Source organism: Cnephaeus nilssonii (assembly GCF_951640355.1).
Source record: "Cnephaeus nilssonii genome assembly, chromosome: 5".
In the NCBI taxonomy this organism is placed as follows: Eukaryota; Metazoa; Chordata; class Mammalia; order Chiroptera; family Vespertilionidae; genus Cnephaeus; species Cnephaeus nilssonii.
Window position 1 is genome coordinate 100560432 of NC_137076.1, and position 24985 is coordinate 100585416.

General features: G+C 38.8%; 1 protein-coding gene and 1 pseudogene across 7 annotated transcripts in view; one reads left to right on the forward strand and one right to left on the reverse strand.

Annotated features, from left to right (window-relative positions):
* Positions 1 to 24985, forward strand: part of TENM2 (teneurin transmembrane protein 2) — a gene marked incomplete at both ends in the record, with an annotated part of 890113 nt that overhangs the window by 337984 nt on the left and 527144 nt on the right. The window lies entirely within an intron of this gene.
* Positions 2414 to 2992, reverse strand: LOC307099886 (INO80 complex subunit C-like; annotated as a pseudogene). Its single transcript has one exon. The product of its transcript is annotated as an INO80 complex subunit C-like (transcript).

Below are 24985 nucleotides of genomic sequence, written 5' to 3' on the forward strand. Positions count from 1 at the left end.
ATATATAACCTGAGGATGGCATGTATCAACTGGAGTCTGCATCATTGGGAACCTTCCCAAGTGTATGTTTTTCATTTGCCACAGGGACTTGTGTTCAAAGCTATAGGTTGGAAGATATATAGGCATACAGATATATATATATATACACACACACACACACACACATATTTAGAGATAGAGATATTGATACCAGGCTTGTTCCTCATACCATGTAAATTAGAATCTCTGGCCATGGGGCCACTACTCTAGGAGTAGTTCCTTTAACTAGGATCAATTGGGGACAAACTCTTACGTTTTTGTTTGTTAAAAAAAATACTTACTCATTACAGAATAATAGTTTAGCCAGTTATAAAATTCTAAGTTGAAATTTTTGTTTCCAACAGGCATTTAAATATTTAGAAGATTTTTTTAAATTACTTTATTGATTAAGGTATCACATATTTGTCATCAACCCCCTCCCCCCGTTCCCTTCCCAAACCCCCCCACACGCAAGCCCCCCTCCCCCTGTTGTCTATGATCACTGGTTAGGCTCATATGCAAGCACACAAGTCCTTTGGTTGATCTATCTCCCTTGTCCCCACCCTCCCCTACCTTCCCTCTGAGGTCTGACAGTCTGATCAATGCTGTTCTTGTTCTTCAGTCAATGTTGTTCATCTTTTCCCCTAGATGAGTGAGCTCATGTGATACTAGGAATACACTTATAGGAACCGAAAATGAGACAAGCAATAATAGTTATGCTGAGAGGCAAATGAATCAGTCTATAGTGAGTTTCTTTCTGGGCCAACAGTTCTTTTGAGTCCCGGTTTCTATGTCCAACAGTTGTTAATGTGTTCATAACAGCAATGATATTTCAGTTCTGGATGGTGGACAAATGGTGGTATTGCAGGTCCGACCCTCTCTGGTTTGGTCCTGGGCAATCTGCAGTAACGCATATCTGCTGACTGCTAGTATGGCAAGGCATCGTCAGCGTCTTCCATCTCTGGACTGTTTCTCTTCTGACTTCATGGCTGGAGCACTCCTGTCAGTTCCTCTCTGTTGCAGGAATCCACATGTCTCGGAGTTGTTTTCTGAAAATATACAAACATATTCTCGACCAAAAGTTAATAAAGGAATATTTTCTATAAATTTGACTTGCGATCCTTTTTCATTTTTTTTGCCCAAATGATTTTCCTTTGGCTTGTTTTGACACCATGTATGTTTTACCTGGGTGACTTGCTGTTAGCATTACAAATGAAAGTTAATTTTCTAAAGTAAAAATTTTCTAGATGTAATTTATTTGCAGGATATTTTTCCTTACATGATATTCTTCTACTATCCCTCCTTTTTTGGTTTAAATATTGGGAGGATTTTGGAAATTTTATTCTGTAATCTTGATAGCTTTTAAATTTTACTTTTTTGGACTAAAATGTGACTGCTTTAGGTTCATTATATGTTACGCAATTTTACCATGAGATGAACTACCAATAAAAATTTTAGTTAACACTTTAGTAACAGCTTTTTTGTCCAGTACAATTGATTTTTCTAGAGTATTTGCTTATTTTGATTGTTTCCAACAGGCATTTAAATATTTTTGTTTCCAACAGGCATTTAAATATTTAGAAGATATTTAGTCTTTTTTGTCTTTAATTGTTGTGGCTGGGAAATCTGTTGAGAGCAAATGTTTTTCCTATGTAGATTATCTAAGTTTTTAATTGCTGGTTGTTGCTAAGATCTTTTCATTGTCTTGGATTGGGAAGTTTTATTCCATTGTGGCTAGATATATGTTTCTTACTTATTATTACATTTCAAATTTATTGTGTTTTCTTAATCTGAAGATTCAGATTCTTTATCACCTTTGAAAACTTCTTAGCTATATTATTTTCCCACATTTTATTTATTCTTTTTTCCCCCTGTAAGGTAAGTTAAACTTATCCAAGGCATTTTAATTTTATCTTCCCCTCTTTCTCTTATTGTCTCATATTTTAGTGTTCTTTTCTGTCTCTTCAGCATTCTAGATAAATTCTGTGTTCTAATTCTAATATTCTACTAAACATATACACTGAGTTTTTATTCAATGATTTTATTTTTTACTTCTTGAATTTCTATTTAGAATAATTTATTTCTATAAATTAATATTACAAATCTGACTGGTCTTTCTTCAATAGCTTCTTACTCCTTTCTCATTATTTCAATTCTTTATTTTTCTTGTCAAATGACTTTCCTTGAGGCAACAAATGAAATATAATTTAACTCAATAGAAAATATCACACTTGGAGGGAAAACATTGAAAAACACACACCTTAATGCCAAACATTGTTTCCAAGGCCCAGCACTGACATTTCCAAACTGATGGCAGAATGAGCGTTTCCATGAAACAAAACTGAGTCCAAGTCTGGCTTGGAAAGTTTTCCACTTCATCATCACTTCTCAAGGCTCAGGGCACGATGCTTGTGGCCTTTCTCAGGGCCAGGTAGCCAGTGACAACATCGGAGGGCAGCCTCCAAATGTAGGAAAACTCTTCGATGGTGCTGAACCTCAGCTTGCTCTGTGGGTCAGTGAAGTCAGCTAGGAGACCTGAAACATCAGAATACTTCTTAGCTGGTTTGAAGGATGAAGGAGCATCAATACTGAAGTAGCTAGGATCATTCAGTTGCCATGGCAATGCCCATTCAGAAGCGAGAATTTATTTCAGGTTCTTCCAGGTTCTGTTCTTCTTGCCAGCTACTGCACCACCATGGCCAGAGTGCACAAAGTTGGGATCCTTAAATGGCAAAGGTTTGGAAGTTTTTTCCACAGGTCCTGTGCTAAAGTCAGAGGGCACCATTTTATTCTCACTCATGGCTTCCATGCTGATACCCTGTGCAACGCTAGAGGCAGACACTTTTTTCTTCTTACCAGCGCCATATCCCCCGCTGCTGCTGCCATTGTGGGAAGGACTGGCTGGCCTCTTTTTGCTGTTCTGGGCTATCCCTGGAGCAGCTGTGGGGACCACATTTGGAATTTGAGCCACCATTTCTATCCTGAGTCTTGTTTTTCCCTTCCCCTTTGCTTTCTCTGTGAAGCTATTTCATTTCTTTAAAAAAAATACTTAGACATACTTACGTTATAATCTAAATCTCATAATTTCAGTATCTAAAGCTTTTTTCCTATTGTTTCTGCTGATTACTGTTCATGGACACTCGCTTCCTTGTTTGTTTTGCAGTTTTGGAGAGTGAACTTGTGTTATGTGGAATTAATCCGTGAATATTTTTTGAGACCTGAATTGAGGGTGCATTCCATCCTTGTAGAGAAATCTGTGTTGGCTTCTGCCAGGTTCTATAAAATATAACCACGTCAAGACCACTTTGATTCCTTGTCTTGGAGTTTCCTGATATATGCTGGTTATGTAAATTTTGAGTCCAAAATTTGCCTAAGGGCAGGTCTATTATGGTGATGCATTTTTAAGAAGGTACATTTTTTTTTCCATCTAGAATTCAGCATTAGATAAACAAATTCCCTTGGCTGGCTCTTCGCTGCCTGATGATTTTCTGTGTTTTAATTCTCCCCTTTCCCTGAGGGGAAGTGCCCCAGCTTCAAGTCGTTCAGGCTGTTAATGAGTAAAGTGAGGCTCAGGGTTTGACTTGCTCAGGGTCACACAGCACCTGGGAGGCAGAGATGAAAAAAGGACCCAGATCTTCTCATAGTCCAATTATTTCCAGTCCAACAAAACAAGCTACAAAAATAGCAGTGCTTTCTTCTAATAAGAATGGCTTCACCTTTGCCTCCAATTGGACAAGTAACAGCAAGATTCAGTTATTTCTCATGGTTAAGTTTGATGAATTGTAGAAATAGGTTACTTAGATATATTTTAAGAATCATAAGAACATAAAAAGTCATGTGGGATAAGACTTATAGTCCACACTATTCAGTATTTTGTCTTTTATAGTAGCGCCAAGGGACAATGGTGTGACATGATGATAGTTGCCCTTCGTGATATTGTCCTCAAAGGAGGCATCCCTAACTGGGAAAGATCTATCATCCAAGAATTTCTCTAAACCCTTCCTGAACTCTCATTATATTTTTGGTTTGTACAACCTTAAGGCATGGCTTTATGTGGAACTGAGCTTATACTAGTCAGGACATGGGCTAAATAACCCTAAGGTCTTTTTAAAATATGATGTTAAGTATCATAAATCTTATTGTATAAGTAGACTCTGAAGAGGAAGGCACATAGTAGAGTCATGTGAAGCTTAGACTCTACAAGAAAGCAGGCTGTGTTCAAATACACCTGGTGTCCTAGCTGTGTGACCTTGGGAAAAGTCTTTCAATCTCCCTAGAAAGGGGCAAAGATTTTATCCTTCATAGGATTACTATGAAAAATGAATAAGATGATGCATATAAAATCACCTAGCACAAGGCTTATAGTAAACAGTCAAACTATTCTTCATGGTTCTTCATGGTACCATTATTGATGTTTTTATTGTTATTAGCGGGTGAATATCTTCATCCTGATCACAAACATCACAAAAAAAGTGCATATATCCCATTTCATAATTTTTAAAACATATGGCTCATGAGGGACAGAATAGACTATGAGAGGGATGAAGTTAAAACACCTTCAAACTATTTCGATTTTTATGGTACCAGTGTGACAAAATAAATCGCCAACCATTCAGAAAACAACCACTAAAATATCTTTGGATGTGTTGTTGTGGGTGTCCTGCATTTTGAAAATGACAGATGTAAACTAATCAAGTAAATAAAGTCACTTGGGGTTCCATCCTGGATTTTGCCCTTATATAAATTGACTCTGATAGTTGGTCATTGGGTTTCTTCAATTTTTTTTTTTAAAAGCATGTGGTATATAATAGCTCTAATATTAATACAATTGGATGGTTTTCCCTGGAAAGTGGCCTCTCTACTCTCTCTCAAATGTCTCCGTCTGCCCCGACATTTACTTTGCACTAGTAACAACACTCAGTTTTCATTGACATTATCTTTAAATACAATCAGATCAAAAATCACCAACATCATTCTCATTCCTCTCCTGCATGCTGCTAATACAGGACAGGCCCAGCTGATAACTTCCGCTTCAGTAACCTATGATTCCACTGCTGGACATGCTCTGTGTGGTTTTCTATTGGACCAAAGTCACAGGGATTCGTGTAAAACAGGTGATTCCCATCAGCAAAGGGGTAAGAGGTGGCAACTACCATTAACTGGACTTTGCTCCCACTGGGCATGGAGACTGTGAATCAGTAAGTCCCTGAGGGTGACATGTACCAACTGGAGCCTGCATCATCTGGGACCTTCCTAAGCACATGTTTTTCATTTGCCACTAGGGCTTATACTGCAATCTGCAGGTTGGTAGCAACTGAAGTGAAACTTCTAAAAATGAGAGTGAGCCCTGGCCCATGTGGCTCAGTTGGTTGGGTGTCTTCCCATGCACCAAAAGGTTTCTGGTTAGATTCCCAGTCAGGGCACATGCCAGGTTGGCAGGCTAGGTCCCCAGTCGGGGTTCATGCAGGAGGTAGCTGATCGATGTTTCTCTCTCACTGCTATGTTTCTCTCTCTCCCTCTTTTTTCCTCTCTCTCTAAGAAATCAATAAAAAAATAAAAATAAAAATATGGTAGTAAGCATTTAGGATGTTCTAACTCAGTTCACATAGGTGTTGACTTACGTGTTTTGTGACACTTTCAATTCCAAACTAAATCTACTTAGGTTTGCTGACAAAATCACGACTTCTTCTTCAAACACTTACCATGTGAGTGACCTCAGCAGATTACTGAAGCTCTCTAAGATTCAGTTGCCTCATCTGTAAAGTGGGAATAAATGTGAAAGTTATTTTAGAATTATTTGAAAGTTAAATAATATAGTTCAAGCATAGTACTTAGAGTGCCTGGCATATTTTACACATACAAGTATACATATATCTACATATATATTCATATATTTATATTTATATATAATATTAATAATATTAACCCCAATGTTAGCCTGTACTTGATATTTTTCACAAATGGTCTGAGATCTCCAGATCTCCATTCTTCAACTTGTATCTGGAAAGCAAAGTGGACAATTGAAGACATTACTTTAAATTCAGTCCAAATTTTACTTATGCTTGATATACCCAACTGGATTAAAGTAAAAGGCCTTCAATTACGGAGGTAGATGATTTCTGGGCCAGTTCAGTAGTTCAACGGTGTCTTTGTGATGGTGTTGGCCATGTTTCCCCTTCCATTGCATTCGGCTTCACTTTCAAGTGTTTCACTCTCACAGGACTGCATCCAAACCAGGAAGGCACACATAGGGAAGGGCTTTCCCTCAAGGATCTCTTTTTCCATCAGGGAGTAAAATCATTGTCAGACTCTAACCCAGCCTGTTTTCCCTTCTGTTTCCTTGGATACATCTGCCCACCCATCCATCAATCAATCGAGTGCAAGGAATCACTAGACAATCAGACAAAACATAGGTCCATCCTCTGGGCTAGGGGAGGGGCCAACCTTCTAGCATAAGCAGAAATGGAATTTGGTTAGAGAGAAGGAGGGATATTGGAAAAACAACTGATGGCTACTGAGTAGGCCAACAACAGTGTCTGACAAGGACAGGGAAGAAGGGGCAGTCTCTCTCTAATGTCCACTTTTGTCCTCTAGTCATTTATCCCACTGATGTGAGTGTCTCTTGCTGTTTTTTCTCACGTTCTGAATATAAGAGGAATGTGGCAAGTACACCACCATCTATTGGTTGGTGTAGATCTTAAAGCGCAGGGGTTCATAGGAAGCTTCTACATATCTCAGTTTCTCTGTCTGTTACTTAAGACATGGCCAGCAGCCTGGTAAAGTGGAAGAGAAGTCCCAGGAAAACACAGTCAACAACTCTCCATCCTGAAGTTTATTTCTTGCCTGAAAATCACATTAGATATTGATCTTTCATCTGGGTAGAAAGTCTGTCATTGGAACCTCAATGCCCCAATTCTCATAACAAAGTCCCCAGCAGAGAAAGCATGATCTGGTTGTCTCGCCTTTGAAAAGCTCCCTTGACTCCCGGAGTCACTCCCTGTATGTGAGCTCAGTGTTTGCACTTGTCCCTCCTTCCTGAGGCTGCCTGTGTATTTAAGGATGAGAGTTCAAGGTCATTGAGTCAAATCTCCCTCAGCTCCACAAACGCCCCCTGGTGAAATACAGAATTCTAGCTCTAGTCTTGTGTTTATCCGAGACTTGCCTTGTGCTATCAAGGATTGTTGTCTCGCTTTACATCCTTATGTCTCTGATGAAGGTGTTAGAAGGTTGCGTTAACTAATGATGCTGCTGTTTCATACATTTTAGAAACGTTCCACACATGTTAAGCACTATTACTGGTTAGGTCGTTCCACATTTGCATTAATTTGACTTCTAGCATCGTCTCTGCTCTCTAATAGAGGGATAGGTCCCTTGAGCATTTCCTGGCTTCTTAGAAAGAAAAAGATGCCAATGCACAAGGAGGGGATTAATTTCCCTTTTTGCTTTTAGATGATTCTTAAAACCTTGCTCCATGACCTTGAGTGAGAATGATCTGGAAAACAGTGACTTCTGATAATAAAGGCCTAATGTATTAAAATATTTGATCAGGAGTTAAAGAATAAATTAGCAGTCATGTGGTCCTGCATTTTTAACGAGCATGCTTTTAACATAGCCATAGGCTGCTCATTCCCTTTGGAATTTCCAAATAGAATTGAAGAAATAAATTAAGAAATAGTGGGAGTATTTCCAAGGAAACCAGGAAGATTTGGGTGAGAGTCTACCTGCCATGGTTCTCAATGTTTTCATGAAAATCACTGTGTTTCTCTCTCTCTCTCTCTCTCTCTCTCTCTCTATATATATATATATATATATATATATATATATATATATATTTCTTCAGCTCTTGGTGGTTTCTATCTGTGTTTGGATGCACAGTGAGTAATTTGTTTAGGTATGGGAAAATGAGTTTTCTAGTTTAAAATTATACTATTTGTAGGTTGCAGGGAAAGTCCTTAATAAGAGGTAAGAAATTACAAAATCTTCATTTCGTTGGTTTGGAGAATATAGCTTTCAGTCCAAAGAAATATGGGAGCATCTCTTGCCCAGAAGAACAATGCATACAGACGCATACAGGAAGTGAAAGACACAGATTCGCATTAGATGGCACAAAGAATTGCTTTAGACAAAGCTTTGCGCATCCTACTCACAAATATTCCGTGGCGTGTTGCCTTTTTCTGACATGCCACCCTTAGCTGCTGCATGACACTTCTTGACACTATAGTTACACATCACACGTACTTAGTTTTTCATCCCGACTCCAAATTGGAGGAAAGTCGGCTTCATACTGGTTGTACTTTTTAGGGGATAGAGGGTGAGGGTGCAGATGGGGGAGTGAGTGCCTGTAATTAAGCATAATGATTTAAAATACAGCTTTCAAAAGAGGAGCATCCTTAGACAAACCAGTGGTTGTAGGTCACAGGCTGTGCTTTCCTCACTAATAATTGCAAAATCCATTGCTGTCCCCTTTGAGTTTATTTTTAATAAAAGACTATTAAAACAGAATAAAAGCTTAATAAGTAGATTAGTTAGAACAATAGTCCTCATGAGAATGTTTTGATTCCGAAGATAGCTGCTAAAGATAACCCTAAATGCAATCAGGTTTAGCTCCCTGCCTGTGTGAAAGGAAGGTAATACCCTCAGAGATTTGCCAACAGATGACTATTTTTTTAAGTGTCTCTTTCTACATTTAAATTAGTCTTTCCTCTGGGCACCAGCAACAAAACCTTTGTGAAGAATCACCAGAGAAACAGAGCTCTGAATAAATGCTCAGTGGAAAATTATTTTTGCGAATCTGGTTTTAGATGTTTCACATCAAAAAGATGGATGGCAGTGCATCCAAGAGGGAGTGCTTTGTGATCCTTCTCTGTCCTCTTTGTAATTTTAAGGATCAAAACTCCCAAGGTGGCCAGAGATAAGGACAAAGAGAGCGGTGCAATTTCACTAAACATACACACATTATAAAGGGCAATGTGATCCAATGTCAGTGACGGTGTATCCACACCCTCACCTCTTTGTTTCATTTTATTAAGTTCATTCCCTTTTGGCCAGATATACTGTATACTCATTCACATTCATTCTCTCTTCCTCTCTCTTCTCTCTCCGCACCCCCCTTTCTTTCTCTCTTCCTACCCCAATTTTCTATGTATATTAAAAGATTTGAATGACACTTGGAAAACTAATTTATAGACTTGATCATTCAAATTATAATAGCTGCTACTACTCAGGTAAGTTATTCCGACAAGACAGCACAGTACCACTATTCTCTATTACCTCCTGTGAAGTACTGCCTTCCAGTTTCCATCTCCACCCTTCCATTTCTGCCTTGAAAGGTATCTTCTCTCATCTTTTCCTACATCAGTCACCTCTAGGGTACACATCCTATTCTCAACAGCCTTCTGGGCAACTCTACCAGTTCCAAAGAAGCCCTTGGGTGATGCATTTTCCCATCCTTCATGGGCAAGTTTCCTTTTCTATTCATCACTACTTATTTTTGGCCCCCATATCCTTTCACTCAGCCAGAAACTTAATCCTGTTTCGTTAGAAGTGACTGGGAAGCTGAGCACTGTCTTTAGCATGTAAGTGTATGAAGTCCTCTGTTGTCAAGTAACGGGACTCATCCATGTGTCTGTCCAAACTCATCCAAGTGTGATGATAAATGTGAAATATCGTGTCCGTTTTTTAATCTACTTTTTGAGTTAAGCCTTTGGCCTCACAGTTATTGAGGTGTAAAGAATATAGACACAAGACATCACTAATATGATTTGGTCTCACACACATGTATCCAGCCCCACACCTCTGTAGAGGTGACTGGTAGACATTTGCTTTGTAAAAATAATGTGCATTAAAATGATGTCTATATTGAGACCATTTTACTATTTCTTAATAGCTTTGAGATAATTGGAAAAGCATTTAAGCGTCTATGTATTTACTTGACACAGTCACAAAATTGGTTAGGGATCAGTCACTCACTATTATTTTATGATCATGTCTGTTAGGACTTACAGCAGTTTTATCAATGCGTAGATACCATTTGTCACATGGCCATGTCTGTACTTATACCTGTGGGTAGGACTCAATTTAAATCATATTTTATTATTTAACATCTTACATGCTTTGGGTGATGGGAAATCTTTACTTACTATTTGTCACTATTGTTTTAATTTGTGTAGTGTGTGCATACTGCTTTAACAATGAGAAAACAAATGAAGTCCTTCTAATTTTAGATTAAAATATTGTTCCCATTAACACTTGTATTTGGTCCCCATGCCAAAGCAAGTTTGCTCACTGCTAACTGAGAAGGATGTTCGTCCTTATGGTTGGCCATTGGGAAGCTCTCTGGAACAAAGATTGTCTCTACCAAGCCCTAACATGTGTTCCTTCACCTCAGATGTATTGCACACCCACTATGTACACTGAATTTCAAGTACTTGAAAAGGATGTGATGGGCCAGCTTCACTGTTTAGCATAAAGGATGTTTGTGGGGGCATTAGCAGATATTATTCAATCACTGAAAATAAAAATCAAGTCAAATACTGACTTCCAGGTTGGTGGTCTCAGAAAAGGGGTGAGGTCGAGAGACCCCAATTGAATCTGCAGCTTCTATTACATTTGAACCCTAGAGACACATTCCTGCAAACACCTTATTTTTTTCTGAGTGTAGAACAATTCATATTATATACACCCTTCTACTGACCTATCTCTTTGAACCCTGCAGGCACTTGACAACTGATGAACAAAATAATATTGTGTGCTCTTGGGGCTATTGCAAACCCTTTTGTGTCTGTAACAGCTCTTATTTTTCCGACATATGGGAGAGGTACAACCTGGGGAGAGGCTGTGTAGAATAACTGAGATAGCGTGGTCTAAACCCCAGGGGCACTAATGACATTGTATCCACGGAGCAAAGTGAGAATGTTCTATAACGATGTCATTAGGCTCCCGAGAAGGCTAACTTATTGCTGGCTTGAATTTCTCTATTACATTCTCTTTAAAAGAGGAATAAACTCCAGGGTGTGTGGCTGTGTGGGGGGATTGACATTGAATATCGGTGCCTCCAGTCACTCTGCTGAGGCCACCTGACCTTCCCACATGCATGCAGGTTAGTCCACTCAGCTGCCCTTTCGATGGAGACAAGTGCATTTCCAGGATGCCTCAGGTCAGGTCACCTGGGGTCAAACACCGATTATTCAGTCACGCCATCCCCTTTGTTCTGCTTCAGCATCTCTGGACATTTATTCTGTAGGTTCTCACCTTGGGTTGGGTGTCCCCAAACGGTTATTCCTGTGAATGAACGTAGGCAACTCAAATATAGAGACCCACAACTGATGCCTATAACACATTCACAGCCTTTCCTGTGGAGGCAGATGCCCAAAACAGACAGTCTAAAACATGTATTTGAAAGGCATAATTAACCATAGCAGGGAAAATTAATAAGAAGAGACATTAAAAATTTGAGACCAGGGTAGGTCAGTGAGATGAATATGTAAAACTCTCAGTAAGTGCTCAAGAATGGCAGAAGGCTTGATGAATGCAAGGGCAGGAGTAACTGTTTCTGGGCTTTTATCAGAGGCACATCAGTTAACATAAATGTAATCTTCCTAAACCCAGAATTTAGATTGTGTTGACGTACTAGCCCAGGGATGGGGAACCTTTTTCTGCCAAGGACCATTTGAATATTTATAACATCATTTGCTTCCTATAAATTTATGTTGCTATGAAAAGAGCGCCTAGATTTATTGAATTTCAAATCCCACCTGCAGTTGCCTTGGGAGTGTCAGACCAAATGATTTCATGGGCCTTCTACTGCCCACTGGCCGGAGTTTCCCCACTGCTGTACTACCCAGTCACCTTGTCAGCGTCGAAGTTTTTGTAAATGTTTCTTTCCAAACACCACAATCCTTATGTTGTTGGCCTCTGTTTAAGCTCTAGCCCCAGATAGTTCCAAGTTTGCATTTTTGACATCTACATTCTTCTGTCTCACAAAACAAATGCAAGAAAATAAGACTTCAACTTAGGACACCCATTCTAACTAGTGTGCTGCCCCCTGAATGGTGGGGGGAAAGAAACACATCACCCAGTAATATGTAAGCACTCTGAAAAGATCAAGTAAGGTCCATGCCAATATAATATCATGAGATCTTTTTAAAAAACTAATGTTATAGTTTAACGAGATTGGCATGGTTTATTATTAGGCTGTGCTTCCTTTGAATTGAGAAGATAAAGTAGCTTGTTTCTAGTTGTTTGGTGTGACACACACAAATTTTTGCATCTCTGCTAATATTTAAATAAATCTGAGGATGTGGACTTTAACGGTGAATTACCACATGAGGCTCACAGTAAGAGAGAAAAGAATCTATGTTCAGACAACAGTGGTCCTATCTTTCCTTGAACAATATTTGGCTTTCTGAAATCATATGTAGTTCATGGCTCATGTCTGTACCATGTGGTTAAACTGCACCTTGGAAGGTCAGGCCTAAAAGTTCAGCTCCCTGCCATTGCTATGTCTAAGTGTCACCAGCACTGGCCACTTTAACCATGGCATCCCTGGGGTCATTCGCAGATAACTCATATTTACCGACTCTTAGGATGTTTTCTTGACCACACAGTGCAAGGACTTTATGTGCGAGACAGTCTAGCCTCCCATATACACGTGTTTAGGGGATAATAATCTCAGCTCGGCTACTTAGAATTTGGTAATTTTAATTCAGAGACTGTATATTTCTATCAATATAATGGGGAAAATATAATAGTACCAAGCTCAAATGGAACAAATTAAACCTAGCACATATTCAGTATTCAATAAAGAGCAGAAATTGCTATAAGTCAGAGAGTCACATTCTCATATAAAGTACAGGACAAATAATGTTACATCCAGGTAATACTTGAACTGAAAGCTTTCCTCCCCTCTATGTTTCCACATCATCCCAGTCATTGTATGCACCTTAGGTAACCTGGATAATAATTGTACACATCTTAGGTATTCAGAGATCAGCCTGACTCTCAAAACCTGTGGAGTATTTACTGACCCCATGATACTTGACAACACCCTAGACTAGGCAAGGTGAAGCCTCAAGCATATTCAAGGAGCCAGTTTTGGGGTTTGTTGTTTGTTGTTTGTTTGGTTTTGAGGGGGGAAAAATCCTATAATCTAAGCTCTATATCACTGCAACAACTCACTATATCTATTTACATGGCACTTTTATTCTACACATGATCATTTTCTCCAGAATGTGGATGTTACAAGTATCACCATTTCAGTGACAGGTCCATGCTATGAATCTTAAATTATATTTTTTTCCACCTCTGCTATGTTCAGTACAAACTTAAGCCTTTTTCTTTTAAATCCAAATTTCTTTGGGAAATTAAACATCTTTTTCTTACTAACATCCTTCTTTATTTATTCTTCTCTGCCCCCAATCCTAAACAATTACCCTATAAATCAGAAAAAAAGAAAGAAAGGAAGAAAAGAAAAGGAAAGGAAAAGAAAGCAAAGGAAAGGAAAAGAAAGCAAAGGAAAGAAAAGAAAGAGAAATAGCAGACATGGTTCCTGTTTAGGAATATGCAGTGTAGGTAAAAAAAAAAAAAAAAAAAAAAAAAAAAAAAAGGAAAACTCAATATAGCAGCACTTTATACTTATTTCTAATGCCTGGCACTCAGGAATAATTTGAAAAATTAATAAGTGAATTTGAGAATGTGAACAAAGCAATATGGCAAGTATAAAACTATTCTGTTATACTTATAATATGTACATTCATGTCTGTCCAGGAAGAGAGTGATTATGGTTTCAGGATATCATTTAGGAAGGCTTTTGGAAAAATGGCAAATGAGTCCATTTCAGAAGCTAAAAAGGTAGTTTGAGATGACAAATTTTATGCAAAGTAACTACTGCCTGCAGCTTTATTCTGCATTCCTAGCCCACAAATAAGATGTTTTTAATAATCCACTGTGTCCTTGCTGGAACAATGCTTCATGGAATTAAACATACATTTTCTTCACACCTGAAATGCCCTTGGAAAAGTTGAGATTATACTCAACCTTTTTTGTGAATCAAATGATTTTTGTCATAAAGAAAAAGTCAAACTAATTAAACTATGTAAGAACAGCACACCTGAAAGTGACCTCTTAGAGCCAGCTGATGTCTGTAGATAATTCTCTCAACTAAATGTATGCATGTTGTACAATCAGGGCACTAGGAGGTCAGTGGCCTATCTCTCTGTGTCCTATTCACACTCTTCCACCTGCCTTTCAACATGTGGAGGACAAAGGAATGTCATCAAATCTCTTACTCAGCTCCTAGTATAAGAACACTCAACACTTGTTTAACAATATATTCCAGGGTATTTCCAGTTATCTCAAGAGGACAACATAAGCTGAAATGATTCCCTAAACATCATTTATTTTCGTTGTTCTTAATGATAAGTAAAATTTTATGAAACAAATAGTTGCATTTACTTTGACTATGTTATTTGAGGATGTCACTCATTATATCACACAGATCTTTATAAAGTTCTCCAAGAAAACATGTTTTATGACCTAGTCCTGGGATAGAGAATAAATGAGCAAATGCTTTTTTTTCAGACATTATTATTTATATGGCTGGTAGCATTTTTATGTTTCTACTAGAGGCCCGGTGCACAAAATTCATGCATTGGCGGGGGGGGGGGTGGTCCCTCAGTCAGGCCCCTGCACCCTTTCATAGTCCAGGGAGCAGGCCTAAGCTGGCACCCGGACATCCTTAGCCCTGCTGCAGAGGTGGGAGAGGCTCCTGCCACTGCTGTTGAGCTCACCAGCTGTGAGTCCAGCTTCTGGCTGAACAGCACTCCTCCTGTGGGATCGAGCCAAAACTGGCTCTCCGACATCCCCTTGAGAGGTTCTGGATTGTGAGGGCACAGGCCAGGCTGAGGGACCTCACAGGTGTACTATAGGGGCCGGGGATAGACATGGGAGGTTGCCCCAAAGGAGGGCTCCAGGGCGTGTCCAGCCCGTCTCACTCAGCAGGTCTCTCTGGCTCATCCGGCTGGACCCCAGCAGCAAGCTAACCTACCGGTTGGAGTGTCTGCCCCCTGGTGATCAGTGCATATCATAGTGAGCAGTTGAGTGGCCTTAGCATATTACTAGCATATTATGCTTTGATTGGTTGAACGGCCAGTCGGTTGACTGGACACTTAGCATATTAGGCTTTTATTATATAGGATTAGTTGATAGGCAAATCAGAGCTAAACTTTTACTCCCCTCCACCAAAATCTGTAGATACTTATGGTATGCATTTTGTGTACTTAAAACCTTATCTCTGTTTTCTTCAAGTTTTTCCAACTCTTATTCATCACCTAAATAGCACCATTATTTTTAAAATTTTGCTTTTTTACTTAAAGCTCTATAAGAAGGTTTGAATTGTTTTTACCATATACTTGTAAAATATGGTTTAAAAATAATAATAAATAAAATACTGTAAACCTATTTATTGGTGATATCAGAGATAGAGATTTAAAGATGAATTTGAATAGAATATGATAAATTATTAATCTCTCTTCCCCCAAATTAAAAGATTAAAGCTGGTACATTGTTTATGATGTAAAAGAATTACAAATATTCTAAAATAGTTCATCAGTAAGCAATTGGTTAAATCATTTGATGTATTAATTCAATAAAATAATATGTGACTATTAAAATTATGCTGTGGAACAATATTCTAAAATAGGATATAGTATTTATAGTATATTATAAAATTTAAAATGATAGGTTACAAAATAGCCCATCTAATACTGTTCCTATTATGTCCAAGAATCGATTTTAATGAACACACACACACTAAGGATTAGAAATATCTGAAATAAAATTATGACTATCTCCAAACAGTGACATGACAGATGAGTCTTCTATTTCTTTCATTTTTGTAGTTTTTTCCCTGTACTTTCTAAATGCTCTACAATGAACATAATGCTATATTTCTAATGAAAGTATTTATTTTGAAAAAGCCAGATAATAAACATTTATTATTTTCACCTATAGCAGATAAGTCCTCCCTCTCAAAATAAATCATAAAAAGGGGCCCCTGTATGCCTAATGCAGGACCTTTTTCACTTCGATGGCAGTGGGAACAGCGCCTGGGGGTTGGGAGAACTAGCTAATCGGCAGATCCCACATGGGGAGCGATTCTTCTCTGTCCTCTGTTCCCACTGCGGCTGTGTTTGTAACAGCAGTCACCGCCTTGGCGTCCACTCGCTTTGCATGAGTCTTGGTTCCACCCCCATCTACCCATTAGCCTGGATCTCCTGCGGGAAAAGGTGAATCACATTTTCAGGCCTTCAGTCCATGTTGGTGGAGTGAATGACTGTGTGAGTGAGCAAAAGAAAGACAGACAGCCTTGTTGCCAATCAGACCAGTAGAATAGACTAGACAGACACCTTCTCTTCCAGCCCATTTTCTTGGCCGACTTGTCTGTATAATTGCTTCAAATCTGTATTGCCTTTACCAATCTAGCTTCAGCCTAAGTGTCGAATATTGTATTTTCCCTCAAAGACTGTCAATAAAGATTTTTTTTTTTCAATTACCGTTGCAGGGAATGTTTCCCTTTAGGAAAACTGCAATTTAATAACTTTTCTTCGGCAAAGTTGCCGATCTCTTTATTCCCGCCATGATGACGGTCGTCAATCAGGAGGCATTTGGAAGTCGAGCTGAACATCAAGCGATTAAAAGAAAACCAAAACACAAATGCGCCCTCTTGGCAGCCTAATCACGTTATGAAGCGCTAAGCATGAGTTATGAGGTAGCTGTGGCCGGCTGGGTTTTGATGAAGTACCTATAATTTCATATCAGCTGCCACAGGACTATTTCCTATAGCCTTTCTGATTTCTTTCTAACTTTCAAATGTGATTTACCCTGTTATCATCTACTTATGCAGTCTTCAAGATCTACCTAGGGGAAAAAAATAGTATTAATAATATGTTAAACTGCATTGCTATACGATACTTATTTTTCCACATTCGCATGGTGAAATTCAAGTGATAAAAATAAAATAAGTAATTCATTAGATTCCAAAGCTCTGGTTGTTAAAATGAAAGCATTTTCTCAATTCAGGAAGGCTGGCATGAATTCACATGTTATCAGCAAGTACTATAGATGTACTTCTTTTATTCAGTTTAGATTAGGAGTAATTAGACTTTTTTGAAAGTTAAGGGGGTATGTGATCATGATGAATTTCAATATATTATATTCATAATTCAACACTTCACCAGTTTTCTCTTTTGGTGCTGAAAGCAGGCTTTTATTTTAGAAAGGGCAATTTAAAAGGGACATCTGAAAAACGGATTTCTTAGGCTGTTTTCCTGAAATCTGTTATGAGGAACTGCTGCTCTCTGACATGATTAGCAGTTTAGATTTTTATTCTGGACCAATATTCTGCAGAAAGAGTTTGCTTATATTGATGAGGCATCTAAAGTGTTCTCTCTGGCTCCACGTGTAGAAAAAAAAGAAAGTCGAGCCCTCTTGCAATGGTCACCCGCAATGGGATGGCATCTTTGCTAGAATGGATAGCAATTATGGCTTAGGCTTCATCGTGGAACACAGATTTTATAACCACCTGGCTAAATCTCTGAGTCTACCTCTGCCTTGCCTTTGTCTTTTCCTTGTCATTCTTCAAGGTACTGTCTTTAGAGGAAGTATCCTCAGGCTGTGGCGGACTTTCTATGCTCCCCATGGGCTTGGCAGCCTAATTATTTAATTAATCACTCCATTCCTTTCAAACAATGTTGAACCCATTTTATGCTGGGTACAGTGCTTGGCACTGGGAATGGTGATAAAGAAAGAAATGATCCCTGCTTTTATACTGCTTACAGATTTATAGAGAAAACATGCATGAATAGAGGTTGTAAGAAAAAATATATGGGGGACCCTGATAGGTTAAAATAAAACTTCCCAAGGAAATAATAATAGAGGTAAATCTGGAGGATAAGCAGGAATTCACAAAAGAGTGGGACAGGGAGATGTTTTCAGGCAGAGTTGAGTTATAATCAGATTTGGGGTAAGTGAGGAAATGGTGGGTTAAAGAACCAAAAATCATGGACCAAAGGAAGATGGGGTAGACATGAAGTAGGGGGATCAAGTAGAAGGGAAATCAGAATTGTCTCTAAGTTACAGTTAGGATGTTAAGTGAAGGACAGAGAAATAGATTAGCATATACTTATGCACAGTGACATAGGGCGTTCCACAGTGAAGAAGGCCCAAGATGTGGGAAACAGTAGGGCAGACAGGTAGGAAGTGGTTAAGAAACTGCAGGTGCCTATAACATCATGAGGGTGGTGCCCAGACGAGCCTGAGGGCATGGAGACACCAAGCACTGGACAGGTGCCCATCATGCTGAGGAGGCAGAAATGGCAAAACACTGAGATCAAAGCATGTATCCAACATACACCTTTGCCATTCTGAATTACAGTGACTTGTTTTGCTTTATCCCCCATAAAACTATGAGACATTTACAGGTGTGTTTTTTAAATACGTGTAGAACCTAATTCACTGTTTGACACATTTTAAGTGCTTAGTATGTGTTAAAAAATAAACCTCAATGATCCTGTGTTATGAATTGTCTTTAAATTATGTTATTATATTTGTGCTTCCAGAAAAGTTTCATTAAATTATAACAAAAGACGTTGTGACTTAAGTCACTAGCTATGTCATGTTTTTATTCCAAACTTATTTATATTTTTACATTTTGAAACAGTAATGAAGTTAAAGTTCAAAACGGGAGGTTTTAGTCTATAATTAGATATGCTTGTGAATTGTTGGCTAAGCTCCCTAAGCCCATAGTCCAAATCACATTTCCAATTGTATTGTTTGGATTATTTTAGAACCTTTCTAGCATTTACACAGAGAGAGATCCTGATTTTCTTCTTTTTAAATAAAAAGGTGGTTATGCCCTACATATATATCTGCAACTTTCCTTTTCCTTGTAGCATGTTATTGGTAGCTTTCCATTTAGAAAATATATCCTAGCTCATGTCTTTTATCAGCTGCAGCTTTTTCCAGAGATGAAAGCACAATAATATTTATTCTCTTGCTAAAGAACATTAAAGCTATACCTATCTTATTCATTGTTATAAATAATGCTGAAATGGACACCTTTGTACATACACTTAATTTTTATAGTAAATATGACTAAAATTAGGCTAGCTAGATCAAGGATATATATATTTATAGTTTAACTATGTATGTGTTATATACATATATTCATATGCAATTATGTATGTATATGCATACATGCATATAAAATGCATATGAACATATATATACATATATATATATACATATATATACATATATATACATATATATATATATATATATATATATATATATATATATATATATAATACATACTTATACAGTCATTTTGCCCTCCAAAAAATGTTGTGCCAATTCTTCTACGACCAGTAGTATAGGAGAACCCAATTGCCCATATGCTCATCAAAACTAGCCAAGATGGAGAAACAGTTTCAGCTCATTCAGTGTTGTCCTATATCTAGGTGATTGATTTTCTAGACTTTAATTCCAAATCACTAATTCACTCTTTAGCTATATCCTTTCTGTCATTCTAGAATTCAAACCTTCTCTTAGGGCTGTGTGTGTGTGTGTGTGTGTGTGTGTGTGTGTGTGTGTGTTGAGAGACCAAGAGCACACACAAAGAGAGAATGCTTTTTCACAGAAAACTGTGGTTATGGATGCAATATTCTCTTTCACTTCTCCGTGGTTAACAATTACAATGTTGAAAAATTGTTTTTGGTGGATTCTGGTACATCTATCAAGACTCAATTTCTGTTGAAACACATGACATATTTTTTTATTTTATTTGAGAGAGAGAGATTGATTTGTTCTTTCACTTATGCATTCATTGGTTGCTTCTCGTATTGGATGCTTGTTAGCATAGTTTCCTGTATTTGTATAATTATGTGTCCGTATGCTATGATATTAATCTGTATTAATTGTATGCATTTGTTTGGCTGAATATTTGTCACTGTCTCCTCCAGTAGCTTTGTGAGAGACAGGACCATGTCTCTCTTACTCACTGGATATCAGAGATAGGAAAGTCAAGAAAATAGGAATGCCCCCGCTGCCATTCTTATGTTGCTTTGTTCTAGTTGCTCTAAGAAAGGATGGTCCCATGATGTCATCCAACTTAGCTGGTCCAACAAATATCACTAACCTCTTAGGAGAGAGGATCATTGCTGATATGAAATAGAATAACATCCATTATGTTTATTATTAAAAATTAGAGTGTGCTGTTGTTGTTATGTAAACATCTGGTTGACTGTAATGGAGTCCCCAAAGCTGCTGACAATTGGGTTATGTGAGGGAATAAACACAGGCAGCATTAGAAATGACACTATCATCTTCCCCATGCCCCAAACAGAATGCTTTCCTGAGATAGCGAAAACCGTATTTGTCAGACATGGAATTTATGTTCCTAGGAAAGGGACACCTGACATTATAATGAACCTCACAGGAGCATGTAAAGAGCTTTGGAAAAAAACCGAAACATTCCGAAGAATAGAAATAATTGATGGGATCATAATAATGCTAATTTTAATAACAGTCGATCTGTGAATGGCCTGCCAGCTTCACTCTCTACCATATTGCACTCTTATTTATAATGATTCTAATGTAATGGGAAGTATTTTTAAATTAAAAATGCATGTAGTACTTAGATAAAAGAACTGCCTCTTGGGTGGCCCGGTGGCTACTGTGCTTGCCTGTTGGCTGTTGCAAAGGACAAACCACACAGTGTGTGTGGATGTGGCAGTGGGACAACCCAGAGGGTCTGCTCCTGCAGCTGGCCTGGGGACCATGGTGCCAGCTCATCTTCAGTGGTCATAATTCAGTAATAGGCTCCTGACCAACACTCAGATTTATTTTGATGAGGAAAAGCATAAAGTACACACCCAAGCCCCTCTGATGAGGTCTTTAATACCCACTGGATTCTTCTCCATGAGACAGATGGCCTCAATCTTGGCTCCCTGTCCCAACTGGTCCATGGTCTTTCCAAATGATGCTGTCTGGCTCTTGGTTCTCCTGTGGGTGAGTACCAGAGTAGCCTTTCTCTCAGCATTGGCAAAAAGCAGAAGGCTTTTGTGTTCTGGAAGTTCCTAGCTGATTTTCTGTGCCTCCAGCATCAAAAAGCACCACTATGCATCTGCCTGGTCAGGGAGGAGGTCACACACTGGCATTTCATTTGTGGTGCAAATGACAAGGAAGCCGGGAGAATGCATCTGTGATAAATGAAGAACTCTTGTCCCCTCAGGCAGAGCTTGGGAAATATTTAAGGAAAGATTCCTCAATGCATTGTCCATTGTTCTGCACTGGCAAGGTGGGAAACAATGAAGGAATTTAGTAAAATATTTTATTGTGTAAAACCAAGCATGCTCTACGCCAGCGATTTTCAACCTTTTTCATCTCATGGCACATACAAACTAATTACTAAAATTCTGGGGCACATCAAAATATATATGGTAATTTTTTGCCAATCTGACCAAAAAAGGTATAATTTTAATTGGTTTACAAAAAATAGTAATAATAGTAATGACCCACTCTTTTTGTTACAAAGTGACTTTTTAAAAACCAGATGCCTATATTTGTATATAAGGGTTTCTGTTACCAATAATTAACCAACCAGATGCAACCTCATTATTCAATGTGACCAATAAGATGAAACTCTGTATATGACTTACATATTTATGGTTCAAGACAGAGCATTCATGCCTGACCATTATTGCTATGTTGGGTATTGTCATTTTTTTAAATTTGACAATCTAAGGAAAAAGAGGTCAGTACCCCTAACTAAATAAGCAGGTATTGCATGTTTTAAAAATTCTTGCAACACACCGGTTGAAAATTACTGCTCTACACTATTGTAAGGACATTAAATTATTTCCTTCCATCACTAGAAATCCTTTTCCCATCCTAATATATAAAAACCCAGGGTCTGTAACGACCAACCGAAGGCTCGACTGAACACTGCAAGTCAATCCTGCAGTCAGTGCTGGGTTGCCACGGCAACCCACAGGGATCAGGCCTAAACCAGCAGTTGGACATCCCCCAAGGGGTCCACGATTAGAGAGGGTGCAGGCTGGGCTGAGGGAACCCCCCACTCCATGCACGAATTTCGTGCACCGGGCCACTAATCTATATATTTAAAAGCTAAGGGACTGGAACAACCAGAATGATGGGAATAACTGGTTGCTATGACACGTACTGCAGCCAGCCAGCCGGCCCAAAGGATGCGGGGTGGCTGGCCAACCTCCTGCGGCCCCTTGCCCCTAAAAGCCCAGCCCCTGATCAGCCCCCTCCATCTCAATTGGGGGCAGGGCTAGCCAGCCAACCTCCCTTGGCCCCTCCCCCAGGCTGGCCCTGCCCCCAATTGGCTCGAATTCATGCACTGGGCCTCTAGTCAATAATAAGATTAGTTGTTGTTGTTATAACTTTCATAATAAGAATACCCATCTTTATTGAGCACCTACTATTCTGAACCATCCTCACATACATTATCTCAGCTAATTTATAAAAGTTCTGTTAAAAAATATACATGTTCTGTTAATATCGCCATATTACAGATGAGAAAAACTGTGGCAATGTAGACCTAAAGCCATTAGCCAGAGGATAATATGCCTTTTGAGTCCAGAGGCCAAACTGGAACCCAAGTGAGATCTCACAAAATCTAGCTCATCAGCTCTCAACTCATATTCAATGGAGTCTTGGTGGTTCCTGTCCTAGGTTCACATTTTAGAAACAGACTCTGAGAACCTCATGTGGACTTATTAATCATCAACAGTTAGCCTTCCTTTGCATTGCAGTCAAATCCATAGCTTCAGAAACCAAATGAAAAGAGAATTATGGAATGCTTGTACTGTTGAGTATAAATTATATTTTTGAAAAGTGACTTCAAATGTATCTGTGAAGGTCAGAAGTTATCTATTCTTTTTATTTCCACATACCCCGTATCTGCCATGACAAACTCTGTCCTCCTGTTTTCATACCCCAAGTGCGTGCAATTCTGGGTCTTTATATTCCATCTTGAATCTATCAAGCCAGCAATCAATCACAAAATATTCTCACTTCTTTCCCCCTCTCTCTTTAATTTATTTTTTCCTGAGTAATCCCTGAGATGATCTTTTAAATAATGTTGGGAGGAAATTCATTTTCAGTATCTCCATGGTTGGTATTGCTGGTTCATTGCTCTACCAATAATTCTTATTCAGAGAATTTTCACTTCTACCTCATAAGCTTCTACCTGGTCCTAGAGTTTGCAAAAGTACTATGAAAACATGAAAGCATTCTTGAGTCAAAAATCTTCATAATTAGTTAATTCCAAGCATCATCAAGAGAACTTTGTAGTTGAGGAAATTCATGATAGATAGGTGATCAATTATGATACACGGTACCCTATGGTAGGTGATTTTTAAAAGTCAGCTTGTCCCTATTACTAACTCCAGGATACATTTATCTTTCAAAAAAATGGCTAAAGGCTATAGAGGTGATGGTACACAAAGGCTGCTTAAGAGTACCCATAAGGCTTTGCAGTAGAGTGAAAAGGTTGCTTACCAGCTTGTAGAATCAGACATTAGTATGTGGAATGAGGTTACTTGAGTTCAAATCAAATCCACTAGTAGTAGCTGTTACCTTGAGCAAGTCACTTACCATCTTTTAGCTTCAATTTCCTCACCTGTAAAATGGGAAGAAAAAAACCTATGTTTCTCATGTAATTGATGTAGAGATTATATAAAACAGTGCATTGCCAAAACCATTTTGGCTCAGTGGATAGAGCGTCAGCCTGCAGACTGAAAGGTCCCAGGTTAGATTCCGGTCAAGGGCCCGTACCTTGGTTGTGGGCACATCCCCAGTAGGGGGTGTGCAGGAGGCAGCTGATTGATGTTTCTCTCTCATTGATGTTTCTAACTCTCTATCTCTCTCCTCTCTCCCTTCCTCTCTGTAAAAAAATCAATAAAAATATATTTTAAAAATAAATAAATAAATAAAAACAGTTCATTAATATCTTAGAACAGTACCTGGCACATCATAAGACTGAAACTTAATGATCACTTACTATTATTTGCTGAGATAACTTACCTATCCTGTGGCAAAGGACATCTTTGATACTGCCACATGGAGTACCTACCGGCATGTGCAAAGGCGAGGCCCACTCCTTTTTCATGGTTAAGCAATGCACATTCTTGCTTTAATGACCAAAAAGACAGTTTTATGTAGGGTCTATGACTTTTCTTATCCCGAATGTTTTCGATTAGAGATGGAAGAGTCCGCTATCCTGGGTGAATAATGATGCGTGTCTTTATTGCTTAAGTGTTTAAAGGAGCTGCGGCACATTTGTGAAGATTTATTTCCTCTCGGGCATCTATTCCACATGTCCCACAGCCCAAAGGTCGTGGAGTGTCAGGCGGAGGGCCTGTTTTCTCCAGGTAGTGGCTGCTCAGCGTCACTTTGATTGAGCGAGGGCTTTAAAAATGGAAACGTGTTTACAGAGTAGAAAAGCAGGTAGGTCTCCGCATAAGTAGGGCCTGATGAGTTTCTATGGCAACCTCATTCAGTATCACAAGGGCCATTCTCTTGGAAAGAGATGACTTTTAGAGATGTGTTCTGGAACATTCTTTATGATCAGCCTAACTATGGGGATTAAGAAAAAAATAGGACTAGTGTACCACAGTTCCACTGTAGCTTTGCTGGGATGTTGTAGCCGTTAAAGGCAATGATGCCTCTGATACAAAAGAAGACCTCAAAAAGTGAGACATGCCTTCTTGACACCTGGAAGATCCCTCAACTTAAGAACCCCCCTCGCCCTAGCTGGATTGGCTCAGTGGATAAAGCATCAACCTGTGGACTGAAGGGTCCTGGGTTCAATTCTGGTGAAGGGTATATACCTTGGTTGCAGGCTTAATCCCGAGCCCTGTTCCAGGCATGTTTGGGAGGC